Below are 19,652 nucleotides of genomic sequence, written 5' to 3'. Positions count from 1 at the left end.
GTGTGTGTGTGCGTGCACAAGTGTGGTCACACATTCCAGTTTCTTTACTTTTTTCCACAAGTTTACTAATTTTCTTTTTGTAGAAATGATTTTCTTGCAACCTCTCCATGTAAGTCAAAGGTACAGAGTTCTTAGGAAGGAAGGAAAATTTCGATACGTCAGCACGAGTAACCCAGTGAAATACCTGAACTCACAAACTTCAAATCTCAAACACGGCATTCCAACAGTGGGATTCCTTCAGTGTTTCTTTGTGCGGGTTTCATCATCAGTGAAGTCGTTTCCCACCCCTTCCCTTCCAATTCAAAATTTCTTGGCACTATCCAGGTGAAATACGAGGCCCATTAACCCTCATTAACCCAGGAGCATCTCCTGTTAAAGGGCGGTGTTTCCCAGTGCAATGAGAAGAACTTTGGTGTTGATGAGAATACAGTTTGTTGGAAAGTCTCTTATCTAAAATCTGAGATGGGGGAGGGACGAACAGGAAAGCAAAGGAAGCATCAAAGGCAGTGGGAACATAGTTTGCAACAAAAGTGCATCTATCATTGTTTACCTTCAGGAAAACAGGAAAACTGTTCCTATCTTTCTTCCTTAATTGCTTGGTTGACCTCAGGGACTGAAAGAAAGAGAAGTCTAAGTTAAATGTACAGCATTCCTTCTGACAATGTTCATGCCCTGCCCCCAGTTTCCTTTCGGCTGAGTACCCATGTGGTTTCTGCGTTTCTGAGCAGAGAGAGGCAGGGTTGCTTTAATAGCCTTCGAGAAAGTGCTTCAGGAGGTATTTGCAGAGAGCAGGGTGCCAGGCCACAGCCTTGTCTCCTCGACATGCCCCAGATATTGAACCTTCCAGTAACTACAATTACAACCCAAACCACAAAATGTAGATTTACAGATTGTTTTCAGCAACACCCATTCAAATTTACTTATATTTACACTAGAAAAATTAGGGTAAGTGCTATTGTGACCAGAGACATAGACCAGGATCAATAACCAACCAATTCTTGGCTAATAAAGCACTTCTCTAAGGTCTACGGTTGCTCTATTCTGACTTTGAGGTTGGCCTCTAATGTCTTACCCATTGACTTTTCCCGTAAATATGTCTAATCGAGGCCATGTAGGATTCTAAAGAGAAATGATATACTCAGTTTGGTAAGAATTGCTAATTAACCAAGTATGTAAAACCTGTAGCTGCTGTGGCTCACAATGTTTCTCCAGTGGTGAAAATTTATACATGACAAAGAACGGAAAGTAAAATCTGAACTTTCATTTTTCTGCGCACATGCACACGTGTGTGCGTGTGTTAATTATTTCTCTTCCAAACCCTAACGGTTCAAAATCACCTTTAAAGATGGAATTAAAGAAAAATGTCTGTTGTAGTATTTCCTAAAGTTATAAAACCTTTAACCAGGAAAATAATGTGCGGGATAGTCTCACATTACACCGAAATTCTTTAATCATGCTTAACCTCAGTTTATACGAAGTTCTCTTTTTCACAGCCACAAAAGATTACACTTCATATGAGAAAGGTCAAAAGAGATTAATTTGGTTGCTTGTACACTTGAATCATTAATTTTGTTCTGGTAACAGAGCAGGGTATTTAATCAAACCTAAAGGAAACAAAATAATGAATGACAGGAGAAATAGGGAGAGAGATCAAAAGGCTTTCTGAATATCCATTTCCAGTTGGGAATGTCATGTCAAGGTGCCTATTCATGCAAGGGTTTCCTGAAAAAACCAACACTGCTCAGAGAGCTTGCTCAATGCATCAAGAACACCTCCATCCTTGGTATCTCTCTTCCTTAGGCCAGAGGCAACGCTTTCTACACTCAGTTGATTAGTCTGCGGCCATGGAGTGAAGATTGTGATTTCCATGACCAGAGGGGTCCTGTTAGTGTGGTTCTGGTTTAAGTTCACAACCCACCCCACACCCCTTCTCACCTGTCAGGCCCCAGATCACAAGGAGAATTAGAAGTCGTACAACTCTCTCGGGATAGAGCTATCACTGGCACTAAGGGAGAATGCCTGTAGAAATGCGAAGACTAACACTCAGCTTTATTGGAAGCCTGGGACATTAATATTATTTTTTTTTATCAAATTTCTTGCTGTCCTCTAATTTTTTATGGAAATGATATATCACAGTAGGTGGGTTAAAAAAAACAAAACTTGGTTTATTTAGGCTGAAACTAAATATGGACCATGCCTAGGGTAATGTTATGAAGACATTTTTAGGTGCATTGAACCATGATAATAGTGGCCAAAGGATAGATTCCATAGTCTGTATCCTGGTTGAACCAATCTGGCATTGTTAGGATATTTTATTCTAAATGTGGTAAAACACTTTAATACAACATTATAATAGAAACCAACAAAATATGTTTACAGCCAATTGCTCATTTGATCCTCAGGGCAACCTAGTAAGAGAGGAATTATTTTTATTCCAATATTACAGATGAGAAATTGCAAACCTCCATGCTTGAGGAGTTCATAGTCAAACTGAGGTAACACCGAGTTCTATTAGTTTATGATAAGGGCTGCCATTTAGGTTTTCAGATAGGTGCTAATTAGAACTGCTTCAAACAGGGTCAAGTTTAAGGTGGACACTGATGGAACAGAAATCACTTAGAGAAATACAGAGACCTCCATTATGAGGTGTTATTGTTGAGTTCTCAGACATTTGATCTTGAAAATTAAAAAAAAAATTAAAGGGATAAGTCAGAAACCAGAAAAAAGACATTTTCAATTCATATAACAGGCAAAGATTAGAATTTAGAATATGTAAAGAACTCCTACAATTAAAAGGAAAAGATAAATATACCTAATTCATAAATAGACAAAAGACCTGAAAAGGAATTTTGGAACATATAAAATATATATTACTATTAAATATGTAAAATGTTCATCTTAGCTCTACTGGTAATCATATGGATGTTAATCAAGACCACAAAGAGATATCATCTTATACCACTACATTGGGAAAAATCAAAGAAATCTAAATAAAACACATTTTGTTGGTGGGAGTGTTAATTAGTACCATTACTTTGAAAACAATGTAGAATTATCTTGTGAAGTTCAACATTCACATATCCTGAAATCCAGCGCACATGCTCCAGGAGACATGTGCATGAATCTTCAAGGCAGCAGGGCTTGTACCAGCAAAATACTGGACACAACCCAGACACCTGCCAACAGGAGACTGATAGATAAATTGTGATATCATAAAAATGAGATATACTTTCAGTAGCAATAATGAATAAACTGTAACTACAAGCCACAACATAGATACATTCTAGAAATCTAATTCTGGAAATAAAATATCGAACAAAGATAGGAACACACAGAAGACTTCATGGAGTCGAATACGTTTATAATAAATGGCAAAAACCATCAAAGGCAAAGAATCAAGATATTCTTCTTTCTTTTTTTTAAAGATTTATTTAGTTATTTATTTATTCATTTGAGAGAGAGAGAGAGAGAGAGAGAGAGAGATGGAGCATGAGTAGGGGAAGGAGGCAGAGGGAGAGGGAGAAGCAGGCTCTCCACTGAGCAGGAAGACCAGTTTAGGGCTGGATCTCAGGAAACTGAGATCATGACCTGATCTGAAGGCAGCCACTTAACTGACAGAGCTACCCAGGCACCCTGAATCAAGATATTTTTCAGTCATAATTCCTATGTGATAAATGCATTCCAAATAATTCAAGAAAAAATAAACACAAGTTTTGAGATAAGTACTTCTGATAAGAGGCATGGGTAGACGCACATAGATACAAGTTATTAGTGATAAAATCTTATTGGTAGCCATCTTAGAATCTCATAAACTGACTGGGTAGGTTAAAAATTAAATTGTAATTATTAACTATTTTTCTAAATTATTTTTCAAAATGAGCCAAAATTCTGTTTGCAAAAAAAATCAAAATCAGAAGATAGGCAAAGTATATCCTTTCACCACAGGAAAGTAAGACTGGAAAATATGTTAAAAAGAAATCAGCTAACTCCCTAAAAAAACATTAATTTTAATTGCCCAAAGAACATAAGAGTGAAATCTTCAGCACCAGATTTTTCATAAGTCAATAATATTAAAATGGTATAGTCAGACTTAACGCATGCAGCAAAAGATATTGTTAAATGATAAATTTACAACCTTGGGTGCTATAAGGATATAAATTGAGCTACTCTTTTATTTAAATAATTATTCAAATACTCCCTAAGATTATATGAAGCAAAATATAATAAATATTAAAGCAGAAAATAATGGATCAAAAATAAGGATAAATAAAAGACATTAGCACAAAAGCTAGCTCTTTGGGGAACAAAAAAAGATAATTCCAGGGAAATCCAATAAAAAAAGACTGAAAGCAAACAAACACTCAGCTGACTAGAAAAAGAAAAGGATAGAGTAACTGAAACAAAATGAACATGAGTAAGAGGTGATTTATAACTACTGCTTTAGGACCAAATTGTTTTTACACCATTTTCTTGCTCTTCTTGATGAGCAATTAGGAAGGACATCCAGGGGCTGCTCTGGTCTTTGTTTTCATCTTCTTATTGATTCGATTACAGATAATGTAGCTAAGGGCACCTTATTCTTTGGATAGTCATTGGAATACTGGGAGGTATTATGAATATTTAAAGACCTGATGGTGAGTCATTTCCCAGTTATGGGCAATCCCCTTGGCACAGAAGACAGGGCCAGGGAAATGCAGGAGCAGAGGAGAGAGGGAGGCTGCGGCACCTGCCTTCAAGGAGCTGACTAGCTCTGGACTCTTCTGACTATGTTGTTCCAGCCAAACCTTGTCTCTGGCAGATTGATTCTCTTGGTAGGACAAGAGGGGAGAGCCAGGCAAGAAAAAAATGGAGGTTCCTGAAGGCCAGGTACTGTGCTCAGCTAGGGACTTTTTGAGTGCCTTCCCAGAGTCCCCTCCTTTCCCACTTCCGAAGACGGAATGATAGGTACAGTAATCTATAGTCAGGGGGTTTCAAGATAATTTATCAAATTATCATTTGATCATCATAATACATACTTTTAAAAATGAAGATTAAAAACAAAACAAACAGCAAGTTGTAATGAATACATGTATACTGTAAATAAAGAATATAGACAAAACCAATTTAATAATAATTATCTCTGGGTGATTATAATTTTCTTCTTTTCCGATCTTCTAAATCTACTACCATAGAAACTTATGATGTTTATTTCTGGGAAAATAATTCCAACACTATTTAATTATCTCATTGATTTTTCATGTATATAAAATGCTTAATTATTATTATTATCATTATTTTTTTTTTCCCCAGCTTCACCTTTCCAGGACCCTGCTTTCCCATTTGCGGTGTGTTTGTGTGACCAATACTCTGTGACCTCCAGCCTCCGATTAGAGAGAAGATTTGGGCTCAGGGAAATATCATCAGCCGAGGGTGCTGGCCAGAGAAATGGGTGGGAGGGAGGATGGGAATATTAGTATCACTCACAGTTGTGTTCGGAGTAGAGTGAACATGGATACAATCATCTAGTGAAATTTATTGCCATAAGGATGTGATCTGTAGAGCCAAAGATGGAGTAAGTGAAGTGTTTGGTTCTTGTTGCTATGTTCTGAAGCCGTGATTCCCAAATTACCTCCACATTAGATTCACCTGGGACCCTCCCAGAATGTTCTCTTCCTTTCCTTTGCTACTCATCCGTCCCCCAAATCTCCTGAAAAAAAAAAAAAAATTCGCTAAAACAAAAATGATACAGCCTTTCCTCTCGAAGGCAAAACATCCCAATTGGTCAGAAAAAAATTAAGATAAACGCTGTTTTTGTGTGACCCCTACATGTCCTCACTTTCTCTTTCTTCTTCTCTGTGCTGTAGTTGCCATAGTCCCGGTGTGGATACCATAGCCCAGCTTCACTGTGTAAGGGGCACAGAAGCACCTTCCATAATCAGTCTCCAGCACCCCCATACTTCATGCTCTATGGAGAGTCAGAAAAAGGCAGAGGATTTGAGCTGACACCCACTATCTGCAGTTGAGGAAATAGAAATTATGTTAAAAAATAAATATCCAGAAAAATTACCAGGTATTTTCTTTTGCTTTGTTTTATAAAACTGCATTTTTTTTCAATGTAGTCTATCTTATCATTGGCCTGATTCATTAACATATTTGACTAAGTTAAGCAAAATGAGAGGGAGCTGTGTTCTTATAGGAAGAAGTAGAGCCTAGGCATTCTTCTACATACCTGCTGTATGCCTGTGAGCAAATTCAATTTTGTCTTTAAAAAAATTTGACCTATTGATATCTAGGCTTTGGCATGGCAAAAGTATGACAAAATAGCTCTTGTGGCGGAAATACCATTCACAAGGCAACACTTGATCTGAAAGGTGAAGAACTCGATGTCTATATAGAAGTGAGGGCAAGGCTTGACCACCAGTGATGTGCAAAACTCTGAGAAGGGCATAAGGAGGACAACCATGCGTTGTCATTTACCTGAGATAACTGGTTCATGTGGCAAGAATGAGTTTGCACCTTTCATCCCAGCATCCAACTGGCTTAGCACTTGTCCATCCCTGATGGGGATTTCATTTTTATTGTATTATTGTTAATCATGGCACCATGGTCTTGTCCAGGGCTGTGGGAGGTGCACTTGCACTGAATGAAGTTTTTGCTCTCATGTGTGGTCAAATCTGCAAGACAATTGAAAATCGTCTTCTGACACTAACAACTAACACCTTCTTTTCAGGCACACTCTATAAGAAGCTCCCCAATAAAACAAAATGCACTGGGTGTGGACAGCTGGAGATAGCTAAGGCCTTGCAACCTTAAGTTCTGGAGGGAGAAGCATCCAACACTACTGTCCCCATCACCTCTTGACAATATACGAAGTCTCAAAAATTCTAGTTGATAAGCTCTATGGGAAATTTGAAAAATTATACATTGGTTACATAGGAAATATATGTGACAAATGGGGTTATGAAATACTGCAGTGAAGTGTAATGGTTTGAACTCTTGCAATTGTGGCTTTATCATTTATAATATGGGGGACATTTACATTATTTCTTTATTGTATTATGGATACTGTCCTCTTTTTTGGCAATAGACCATTCCCAGAATGGATAAACATAGAAAAAGGAAGTGTATATTGAAGAAAAAATCAGATTCGAGTTCTGAATTTCTGTTGGAAACCTAATGATATGCTGATGAATGATTGATTTGACAAAATGTTAGTATTTTGCATCCACCATGGAGGCCAGGAGGATATCACTGATCACATGAAAACCAGAAGACACAAATCTGCTCCAAAGCATCAACATCCAACCTGAACAGTTGGTAGTGATGTTAAAAAGATTGTGTCCAAAGATGATGATTTAATAAACACATCTACAGAAGATTGATTTATAGATAATTCTGTAGCATGTGACTTTCATTTAAATCAAGTAGCTACCCTCCACTGAATTTACTCATTTCAACTGTGAGTTATGTAACCAAGACTCTTGTACACATATAAAAAGTTAAGAGAGAACTGCTAATGTATCAGCTCCATTAGCAAAAGAGGAAAATTACATTAATGAAAATATACCAGTTTTATATCAGTGTTGTCAGATGTTTTAAGTAGGCTTTCATTAATTCCAATAGTAGATTATTTTTTAAACCAATATTTAGAGTCAAAACGAAGTTTTGGAAACATTGTGTCACAGATGAAACATTTGTCACTGCTGTGAATGTTATAGCTAATTCAGCCAAAAAATTCAACATCGGAGGTAAACTTTTTGTTGGCTTTTGGGTGATGAAATAAATATAAATTCAGGGCAACATGGTATTGTAGAAGTAAAATGTTTTACTAATTAAATATCTATGTGAGGGAACATAACTTCTTGAATTACTTATGATTTATACAATATTCAAAATTCATCAAAACACACTTTCATCATATACCCAAAAAACAGTTATTATTAGAATCAACAAATATTTTTATATGTACACAGGGAGCTGAAATACAATTTCTGTATATGGGACAAAATTGGTTTGAATTTAAAAACAACAACAACAACAACACATACTTTCCATGGTAATATGTACTTTTTTTCTCTTTGCTGCTCCCATGACCTGGATTTTAACATATTCGAGATTCAGAGAAATTTAGTTGGTGAACAAAGTGATGAACAAAGATAACATTTTTTGGAAAGGCTTTGGTTGCATTTTGTTCAATATCAGTTGAAAATGTTAATCAAATTTCAACAAATAGAGCAAATTAATAAGGAAGTGAAGGCAGGAAAATGATGATGATTGTGTGGGATTATCCACAAAATCAAGGGTGAAACTGAACAAAATAAGCAAGGACAGCTGAGAAAGACAGGGTTTAATTCTGAAATCTGTAGCTGTACTTTGGAGTATCTTGATTTGGGGAAAGCATTTCCATTCAGTTCTTATATTCAGTTGAATCCATTTCTAGTCTGTGCTGGAATGGAATGGAATTGAAAAGACCTATCATTTCATAGTATCTAAATTTGGTAAAACATTAAGAAGAATCATAAATGGAGACAATTTCTGTGATGAGACATGTCTTTGAAAAATAGTTGCTCTAAAACTGAGAAGGGAAGCAAGATGACAGTGTCTGTAAAAATATTTTAGTCTAACCATTTACATATTTTCATACAAAACAAATTAGAAATGAAAAATTTCCTCCTGTAACAGAACTTACCAGGTACATCTGCACCTGTAAGAAAATACTTCTTAATTAAAAATGGCATGTTCTGTATAGTTGCAGTGATAGAATGTGTCAACAATTAAAATTATTAACATATAGTTTGGCTCTGTAGAAGACTGAAGGCAATTTCATGAAAAAATTAAAGATAATAGAACAATATATAAAACACATTTTTTTATTTTTATTTATTTATTTATTTATTTTTAGATTTTTTTTTTAATTTTTTTTATTTATTTGACAGAACACAAGTAGGCAGAGAGGCAGGCAGAGAGCCCGATGCGGGACTCGATCCCAGGACCCTGAGATCATGACCTGAACCGAAGGCAGCGGCTTAACCCACTGAGCCACCCAGGCGCCCTAAAACACATTTTTTTAAAAAAAGACTCCACATACCATGATCCTGGAAAGTGTTAAAATGCAGAATAAAAAATCTGCATATGTAATAAGAATAATTATTGTTTATTTTTTAATGTGTACATAATAACATAATACATTTAAAAATATACATAGCTCAGTGTTGTTTTCATATTTCAAACAGATTTTTTTTTAATAGTTTCTGAATAAGACTATATTATAGACCCACCAATATGGTGAAGCCCATCATTGGCACCAAATAAATATTAATATATATCATTTAAATTATGTTTAACATTTCCCCAGCACTCAAAGCTCTCCATCTAGGACATTGGATTAAATACATGGTCAACCTATGCTTTGAGGTTCCCTCAGGACTTTAGTCTAGCTTAGTGGGGAAGGGGCACACATACTGGAGGTATGGAAATAACCAGGTAAGGCCACGGTGGACAAAGTAGAGAATGAATGATTAGTTACTAAGAGAATGAGTCAGATGGGGATGCTAGAAGCTCATAGCACAGTGAGGTCACCATTGCCTGGAGAGGATTTGGAAGATTTTATAGAGTGTTATCTAGAGTTAGGACGAGGAAGTGAGTGAGGGTCTGAAGAGACCCAGGAGAACAAGGCACAGTTGGAGAGAGAACTTTGTGAATAACCACAGTACAAATGATAGTCAGAATTTGAACTAGGGCATGGAGAGAAGGAATCATCTTGACATGTTCTGAAAGAAAACACGTGCAGGTTGTTGACCTCTTTTGAAGGCAAGCTTAAAAAATTCAACTCGGTGATATTTAGGATATTCCAAACAATGTTCTAAATTAATCTCCAAATTAATTAATAATGAGTTGCTTATTTTTCTCAACAAAAGTAACTATTTTTAATTTCCAGAACATTTCAGATGTATAGTAAGAAACTTTGAAGGGAAAAAAGAAAAAGAAAAGAAAAGAAAAGAAAAGTTTGAGAGGGGTCAGGAAGTTAAAAACAACAACAACAAAAACAACAACAAAAAACATCAAAAACCAAAAAGACCCTTTCCATTTCTACCAGAGCATGGCCTTGTTGACATTCTATTGTAAACTCAGTTATGCCATTTTCCTACAGGGCAATTTGGAGGTTCTGATTTATTGAAGCATAGATCTGCTGTTCTCTACACCTTAATTCCAATAACTGAATTTATGCACATGCCCACATCTTTTGCAGATTATATTTTTTCCTTTATATTGTTAAAGTTTCTTTTGTTTGTTTTATAAATCCTGCTTAAGGCTAGTGAGGAAGTAGTAAGGACCAGTTGAAAAGAACCAAGGACTCAAAACACGTGTTTGCCATTCTAAGTCTTAGTTTTCCCCATCTGTAAAGTGGGAATTAGTTAAACTCCCTCAACCGCACAGTGATCTTCCATTGAAATCTGTTACACACTAGACACTGAATGCTCAGCACTCAGAATCCAGAAAGTCAGATGGAGAAAACACACCATTTCAGCAATGTGGCTCATGTTATGGCAGATGTTGTTTTATAGGAGGTAAGAAAAACCTTTACTGTAAAAAGAAACGTTGACATCTGAATTGACTCTTGAAGTTTGAGTTGGATTTTAGCAGAAACACAAGGTAAGTATTTCTAGGAAGATGAGAAAGCATGGACAAAGCATGGCAATGCAAAAATATTCTGGATTGTTGTTTGCTCCCCAATAGATCAGCTCGCAAATCACATGGGAAAGTGTGATATTCTTCATTACGTTAGTCATTTAGATAGAGAACCACCATAATGAACATATTGCTACCTATTTTTAGGGAGTTGCGATGCGGGAATACAGTTTCGGGACCATGTGTTGGCCAAGACTCCTCCTCATTCATTCTGACTTCAGTGAAAATATGCTGTGTAAGTCAAAGACTGTAGCTGAGCTAGGAACTGCTTTATAGAGCGGGTGCTCTGTAAGACGCAACAGATGACTCCGCAAGGTCAGCGCACCTTCTCCCCTGAATCATTCAAACATGCAATGAATGTCTCTCTATCAGGAATTACCCAGTCCTGCTTGGAGTGGAGAACAGAACTGGTGGCCTCCTGAAAGTCCCCCAAATTATGTGTTCCCAAACTGAAAGGCAAATGAAAATTAATGAAGATGAAGGTTTGTGAAAAGTTTACGCTCTCAAAATCTTTTCACAAAACATCCTTTGCTAATTTTTCCTCGCCCCTCTTTAATGGATCTATCTTAGTCTGTTTGGCCTACTAAAAGAAAAACACTACAGATTGGGTGGCTACAACAGCACATACATTTATCAGAGTTTTTTGTGGCTGAAGGTTCAAGGTCTTCTCCCTATGTCTTTGCATGGTGGAAGGGAAGAGAGCTCTCCAAGGTCTCTTTTATCAGGGCAGGAATCCCATTCACGACGCCCCCTCTCCTAATACCACCATCTCCACCATTTTGGGGAAATGCACATATTCGGTTTCTAGCAATCTTGTATTACCGCAAGATCAAATAATATGTGCCTCAGTTCTATTTATCTTGAAGACCATCTCCCAGTCTTGCCCAGCACCCCTTTGTACTAGAAGACATGGCTTCAAGCAGACTAATTTATCATTTACCTTCCTTTTCATTTCTCTGTCTTCATGTCAATCTCCCCAAGCCAGATCGACTCTCCTTTCCTTCTTTTTTCTTAAACATCTTTAAGACTCCACTCAGATCCCATAGATATTATATGAATTAAACAAATATAATCTCTCTGCAATATACTCTTACTTTCAGTAACACATTGCACTATGTCAAGAAAAATAGTTCTTTTGCACACAACCTGTTCTTCCCAGAATGTATATTGCTACAAATAGATAATTTTTTTTTTTTTCATTTTTGATTGATTTGCCTTTCCTTGGCCAGGGAATATAACCAAGATTGGATAATTCACCACTTAGGGAGTGTGGCAACATTTTGAATTTTTAGCATTTATTTGTTCACCGAGTACTTTTGAATCCTGAATTATTTACCGGCTAAGGGGATTATCCTGCATAAATATTACATACAACATTGACAATAGGACTTGCGTTTTCCTCATACAATCATTCCTTTTGGCAGGAGGTGGACATAATGCTTAGAACTTAAAGAGCCACTGTGGTTTTTAAAAGGTCATATTTGGCCAGCCATAATTTATTCTGTGTGTCTTTCAGGAACAGACAAGAGTGATTCAGTTGACAGAAACTGATTATTTTTTCCCATAAAAAATTTCACAGATCTTCATAAGAAGATATAATATCCAAACTACATAAACTTAGAGGAAGAAAAAAATCAATATAATGTATTGGAAAATGAAAAAATAACAAATTTGAGAAACTAAACCGGATCAGAAGATAATGACCAAATGAAAGTATACACTTAATTCTAAGTTCAAATGTCTTAAGTGTTTGAAAAACATTTGATATTTTTCTTCATTTTACCTTCATGTTTATAAACTAATCACCCAAGGAAGTAGAATTTTAATTAATAAGACTTTTAGGGTGGTACTGTGCAACTTTATTTTTTTCATATGTTTTATCTAACTCAATTTTGTTAAATAGGAAATAAATATTCTTTTCCTTCACTGAAAATAGTTTAGAATAACAATTTTTTTTTCTGAAAAATGAAAATTGACTCTTAGTTACTCTCTTTTTCTTTGTGTATTTACTCTAGTTAGTAGTTTGACTTTTCTTTGTTATTCACGTTTTTGTTTTCCCAGAACTTGATCTAGAGTCTCTAAAGTATATGAGGAAGGCTTTTGTCTTGTGGAAAACACAGGAGCTTTCCAAAACCTCTTTCTAGAAGTTTATGCAATCCATCTTTTGATATTCTTATTTTTAAAGAAGATCAAAGGTTACATTTATGGTTTCAGGAAATAATATATTCTTTCTTTTAAATTCCCAAATAATTCAGATTACCTTTAAAAAATGAAAATATAGTACAAATATGGAAAATCTCATGCTCCAATGGAACAAATGACTGGATTTTCACAAACTGGGGATAATTTTGTAACCAGCACCCATCTAGGGAATAAATGGCCTGCTGTGGAAAAGATAATAATAAATGTGATCATTTCAGGGTGCTCAAATATCTGAGTCCTAAAACCCCAAGTTCAGTTAGGTGTCTTTCCCTTCAGAGTACTTACAGGAAGGAAATCAGGAAACAGACAATAAATTTATTAAATCTGGTGAATTAGTGTATCTAAGGATTCAGACTCACATTTTTTCTTGAAACACCAAATATGAAATAAGAAACGGCTTTGTTTTTCATGCGTTATTATTAAAGGCAGTTATACAATTGCTTTCAGCCCAGTGTCTCCAAGTAATAGAACCATAGCTTTATAGAAGCTTTTCTAAGTGGACAGTATATGTATACTTGCTTCTGTATAAATTTATATTTATACAGTATATTTATACTTGCTTTCATTCCAGGATCACTGAAGGAACAGCCAGCATCAGGTTTTGTAGATAAAGAATCAGAATACCTATATGGTTTCAAATGTGTCCCTGGATATTGTCATCCCTCTGTTCAATCCATGGACGGCCTTAAGCTCCTCCTGTTCACTACAGGAGTCCAGTAGTTTTGCTGGTTACTCAGTCCATTGTTACTCAGATAAATTTCTACCTAATCTGGGAGGCAAACACAGTTTATTTCAGAGTGTCCTGTCTACTGTCATTTCCCTTCAACTTGGACAAGATAGCTGTTATGGGCTGTCCTAGAACTCAAGACTTTCCCGGTGTCCCAAGAGGAACTTTGGTTGGAGGAGAAACCCAAACTCTTTCTGCCTGTGGCTTGACATCGCACAGTGCCCTCAGGCTCATTCTGACCTCTCTCTGGGTAAGACAATGTCACTTTGCTTTTCCAATTGTTTTGAAACTGATATTCAACTTGGAAGCCTGAATACACTGTGATGTCGATGGTAGTGATGATGCCCTCCAATGACCCAAATCTTTTTGAGTGTTTGCTTTAGCCAATAAAAATGAAAATTCATCATGATATAGTTTCCCAAAGCCAGGGTCAAACCCCAACAACTCCAGGACACCTGCATCTTCTAAGAACCAAATACTAAGAAAAAAATATGTTTTTCATTCCCCTTTGAAAATAACTTTATTCTTCTGGCAGCAATACTACTCACTGTACAAATTCAAATGATTAAAAAAAAGAAGAAGAAATCATTGTTAGCACTTTGGTGAACATCCTTTCAAACATTTCTTTAAGTGTATCTAAACGTGTGTGCATATGTCCTTCATATAAGTAGGACCATACTATTCACGTTGTTTTATAGTTTGCCTTTTCCCTTGACAGTTATTTAATGGAATTCCTTCCGTGTTAACAAATACGGTTGCATATCATTGTTGTAGGACCTACATTTGGTGCATAGGCCATGTTTGACTAAATGCTTTATAGAAGAATACCTAAAATATAGAAATATAGAAAGAATACCCAATTTCTCTTATGAATGATGAATCTTGTGCAGTTATCATTTCCAGTCTATATGACTATAACTTTATTTGAAGTATTAAGGTGGGTTAGAAGGGTCAGAGCATCTACACACATGATATTGGATACACAGGGTCAAACTGCCTTCTACAAACATTGTCCTATTTGTGTGACATACACTTCAAGTAAGAGCACATGTTTCCACACACACAAATCAAACAATGACTTTTAATAATGCTTTCAGTCTTTGTCTCTATCACTGAAAATGATATTGTATCATTTGAATGTCAATGAGGTTGAACACATTTATATATCCTCATTCATAAATTGCCTCTTTACCGATCTTCCTCTTGGATCCTTCTTTTTTCCTCTATTGTTATTTATCACACATATCATTCTAATTTTGTGACTTGTGTTTCAAGTTTTATTTTGTTTTACTTTGCTGTGGAGAAGTCTTTGTTTGGTTTTCATTTGAGGCCATCAAGGGTATCAGCTGTTTCTTCTTGTGCTTTTTGATATTTATAATATATTTCAGAAGACCTTGTCCTCTTAGTAAACTTACATCTTTAGTTTTACTGTTTATACAATGCTACTTTATTTCTTATTCTTTTTATGCATTTTACCCACATCCCCAAGTAGATCATTGATCAAGGAATAGATATTGTCCCCTCTCCTCTGGGTATTTTGTTCTATTATTTCTTCATGGCCTATCTTCTGCTCTGAAACTCCTATTACATGGTGACAGGAGCAGATGGGTAAAATATTTTATATTCTGGCTAATATTTTCATTTCTTTTCATGGTAATGGGAATCATACTTATTATTTTTGAGGTCTCCAAGAGACATTAGTCAAGTCTATTTGTAATACCTATTCAGTGAATTTTTGGGGGGAGGGCATATTTTATGTGTTCAAGATTCTTGTTATTTGTTGACTCTAGCCACAACTTCTTGTTTTATTGCTGCAGGACCTAAACCAAGAAGGTGGTCCAGGGGTGGGAAAGACGAGAATAAAATGAGAACTCTACAGAGAGGTTCAACAGCACTCAATGGGGTCTGGTTATAGAACTTCAGGGAGAGAGGCCATTCTAGTTTCTTGCCCAAGTGCAGTGAGAGTTCTGACTTTTCACATGTGTAAAGGGCTCAAGCTCACTAGGTTTGGATTCTGTAGAGTGTGGCTTAGGGCCTGATGATCTGTGGGATGCAACAAAAGGTAGTATTTGGCAAACAGTAGAAAAGCACAGGGAAAAATGATGCAGAGGAGGGGTATTTCCTTTCTGGAAGTGGAAGTGTTTTAATAGCGTGAGACTTTGGGGGAGGGAAAAGGAAATGATAATTTAGTTGGAGAGAGAAAACACATGGAGATGGAAACATACAAGAAATGTTTATGAATGGTGATGGTGGTGGTAACTTCTCTTATTTACTAAACACTTGCCACATGTCAAGCATGGAGAAGCAGACACCTGCCATGTGCCCAGGGAGTAAGTAGATATTTACATCTGATTCCATTCTCACATCCTCCCTGGTAGACATTATTTTCCTCCTCATGTACTGATATCATAAAACCAAGGGTTAGAAAGCAAACACTTATAAGAAAGCTGAGATTCAAACTTAGATCTTCCTAATGCCAATGTCTCTTGCTCTTGACTGCTTCCAGACTTCCTCAAGTCATTCAGATTATCTGGAAAAAGCAAAGGATGCCGGGAAATGGTTTATTGGGAATCTAGTTTGGGGTTAAAATAGTAAAGGGCTTCACATGTCATGCTCAGGAATGGTAAGTTTATTTGTCAGGCACTAGGGAGTCACTAAAAGTTCTTGAGTGGAGAAATGTTATGAACATGTATTACTGGACTTTGCATATGTCACCTGATTGGTTTTGGTGTCATGGAAAACAGGCAGACCAGTTAGAATTTGTTGCAGGGTTGATGGAGAAATTGTGAGGTTTGAGGTTGGAATAGTGATAGCATGAATAGAGGTAAGGAAATTGGATGCTGGAAGTCAATGGAGAAGTTGGAAGGTTTGACTGTTCAGGGTGTCACAGAGAAGTAAAAGTGACTTAGAGCCCAGGAAAAGGGTTGGGGATTCTTGATAATGAAAATGGATTACATTGAGAAGGATCCAGAAGGGTCACTGGTCTGAGCACTCTTACATTGACTATCTTGTCAATATCTGTAATGTCCACCTTGCTAGGCTATTTAATGTGTGATTTTCTATAACATTCACATGCAATGATTACTTAGCAAGGAAAACAAGTAAAAAGCTCAAAACATTATAACAGGGTTTTATACCTCAATGGATTGTATATAAAAGGAACATACCTCAACATAGTAAAGGCCATATATGATAAACCCACAGCTAACTCAATGGTGGACACTGGAAGGCTACTCCTCTATGATCAGGAACAAGGAACAAGGGTGCCCACTCTTACCATTCTTACTCAGTACAGTACTGGAGGCCCTAGCCAGAGCAATTAGATCAGAAAAAGAAATGAAAGACATCCAATTTGGGAATGAAGAATTATTATTTACTGATGACATGATTTTTTTTCTTTTCTTTATTATGTTCAGTTAGACCACATATAGTATATTATTAGTTTTTGGTGTAGTGTTTAACAATTCATTAGTTGTGTATAACACCCAGTGCTCATCACAACACATGCCACATGATTTTATACATAGAAAATCCCAATGATCCAACCAGAAAACTGTTAGAACTAATCAATAAGTTCAGTAAATTTACAGGCTATAAAATCAACAAACAACAATTGGTTCCATTTCCATACTCTAAAATGAAACATCTGAAAAAGGAATAAAGAAAACCATTCCATCCACAAGCATCAAAAACAATAAGATACCTAGAAATAAATTTAACTAAGGAAGTCAAAGATCTCTACAATGAAAATTATAGGGTTCTTTTGAGAAAACAAAACTAACAAACAAATGAATAAAAAACAAAGAAGACACACACAAATGGAAAGGCATCTTGATCTCCTAGATCAGGAGAATTAATATTGTTAACATGTTCATACTTTCCAAAGCCAAGTATAGATTTGATGCAATCCCTTTTAAAAATTCAAATAGCACTTTTCACAGACATAGAAAAAGCAACCCTAAAATTTGTATAGAACCACACAAGATCCCAAATAGCCAAAGTGATCATGAGAAAGTTCAAAGCCGGAGGCATCATCATTCCTGACTTCAAACTATATTACAAAGCAGTAATAATTAAAAGAGTATGATCTTTCTAATATATTTCAATTAAACAATAACAAAAAACTCACAAAAATCCACAATTTTCTATAGTGTTTACTTGTGTAATAAATTAGTGTGTTCTTCTCTCTCTAATATATAATTTTACCTTAATTGTATAATTCATATGCTGTGGCTCTTTTCTTTTTAAGGTTATTTATTTATGTTTTGAGAAAGAGTGTGTGTGTATGAGCACACAACTGGGATGAGGGGCAGAGGGAGAGAATGTTCAAGCAGACTTCCTGCTGAGTGGGGAACCCATAGGTTCAATCTCTCCAGCTGAAACTAAGAGTTAGAGGTTTAACCAGCTGAGCCACCCAGGAGCACTTGCTGTGGTTTTTCATGTGACCATGGTGTTGGTCTATTTGGTATGCTCCAGTGAAACATAAGGGAGTCTGAGTGTTTTACATGGTTTAGGTTACTTCTCTATGCTGGTCACTCAAAAGACGTCGGGTATGGATTTCTTAAATATTGCTTTTGACACAATAAAGTGTCATCAAGCTCAACAAAACCCATTGCATTCCAGAAACCCTAGGGCCTGGCTAGACACCCAAACCACGTTCCATTCTTGTGTTTTTTGTGTGTTGCAACTGGCTACCAGGACTCTTCCTTCTTTCATTTTGGCAAGACAGTTATAAAAGCCAGGAAATGGAAATGGTTGGAACAGCTTATGGGAGAAGACAGTGGAGGAGGTCATGGCAAGGCACCTCATAGAGTAGAGGGGAAAAACACAATCATGAGTCTGCTCTCTTATTACCAAGGAGAAGAGGACAGTGGTCAGCGGATGCGGTGGCAAGGAGCAGAACCAAGAGAAAGAGAACTCTGATGACACCTGCGAATGTGGGCTCTTTGGTTTTCTCTCCTCTCCTGCTCTGCCGCAGGCTAGGCTTTCAGCCCCACATGGTTATGAGACTGTCAGCCCGTTGCACACTCCCTCACCCTGTGCACACCCATCTGGCTGGCACTCACTCGAATGGGTTTTTACAGCAATAGAACAAGAGACACCGAGAAATTCAGCTTTCATTGGCATTTTCTCACCAGGAGTTCCCTCTACCTTCCTGAATGCAGGTTGCCCATCTGAGGATCGTGGTGGTTTCCAGGTAAAGCAGAGGGGTGACCTTCCAAAGCCTTCATAAAAGGGACCCGTAGACACAGCAGTACACTTTCTTGAGATATTGAGGACTTTGAACTGGATTTGGCCCCTGTAAAATTGGTAATGCTTGTGACAATGCAGAGATCTTTTACCGCAATAAACAAAGCAATTAATGTGCCTTTAATTTGCACCTAACCAAACAGAAAGGGTGCGTTCATTCCATGTGACATGTAGACGAATTTTTCTTTAAAAACAAAGTTTCATGCTGTGACTACAATTAGTGTAATTGTCAGCTCTTCTCTAAAAACAAATATGTATTAAGAGAAACGCCAGCATTGTGCCCTCCTCTGGTGTGAAAATGAGACAATCAAAATCTATTGTAATTACCTCAGTGATATTATAATTAGCAACGATTAAGTTATTCCATGCTGCTTTTTTCCTCTTGGCTACAATTAAAAAAGTATATATCTTTCTGCTGCACATTACTGCTGATCATTTTACCTCAATACATGTCTGGTAAGTGGATAAATTAGAAGTAATTTTAAAGCACAACTCCGTTAAAACATATATCTTTCTATTTAACTGCCTTAACCCTATAGAGGCATCTGTGCTCCCTGCTGCTTCGTGAGAAAAGTGCAAGGCCCCTGGTTTCTTTACCCCTGCACTTTAGCCCCACGCCCCCGTCATAAATCAAACGTAGTTTTGAATAGACAGTTTTAGAAAATGAATTTTTTGGGTTTGTTTTTTTGATTACCGACATTTAAATGATATGATTAATCATTCAGTTCTTGCCAGGCAGGCCCACCTAGCCCCAAATCCCTACACTGGGCAGTAACCAGTTTTTTTAAACTAAATTGCTGAAAAG

Source organism: Mustela nivalis, assembly GCF_964662115.1.
Source record: "Mustela nivalis genome assembly, chromosome: 6".
In the NCBI taxonomy this organism is placed as follows: Eukaryota; Metazoa; Chordata; class Mammalia; order Carnivora; family Mustelidae; genus Mustela; species Mustela nivalis.
The sequence above is the reverse complement of the archived record's forward strand: the minus strand, read 5'-3'. Positions refer to the sequence as shown.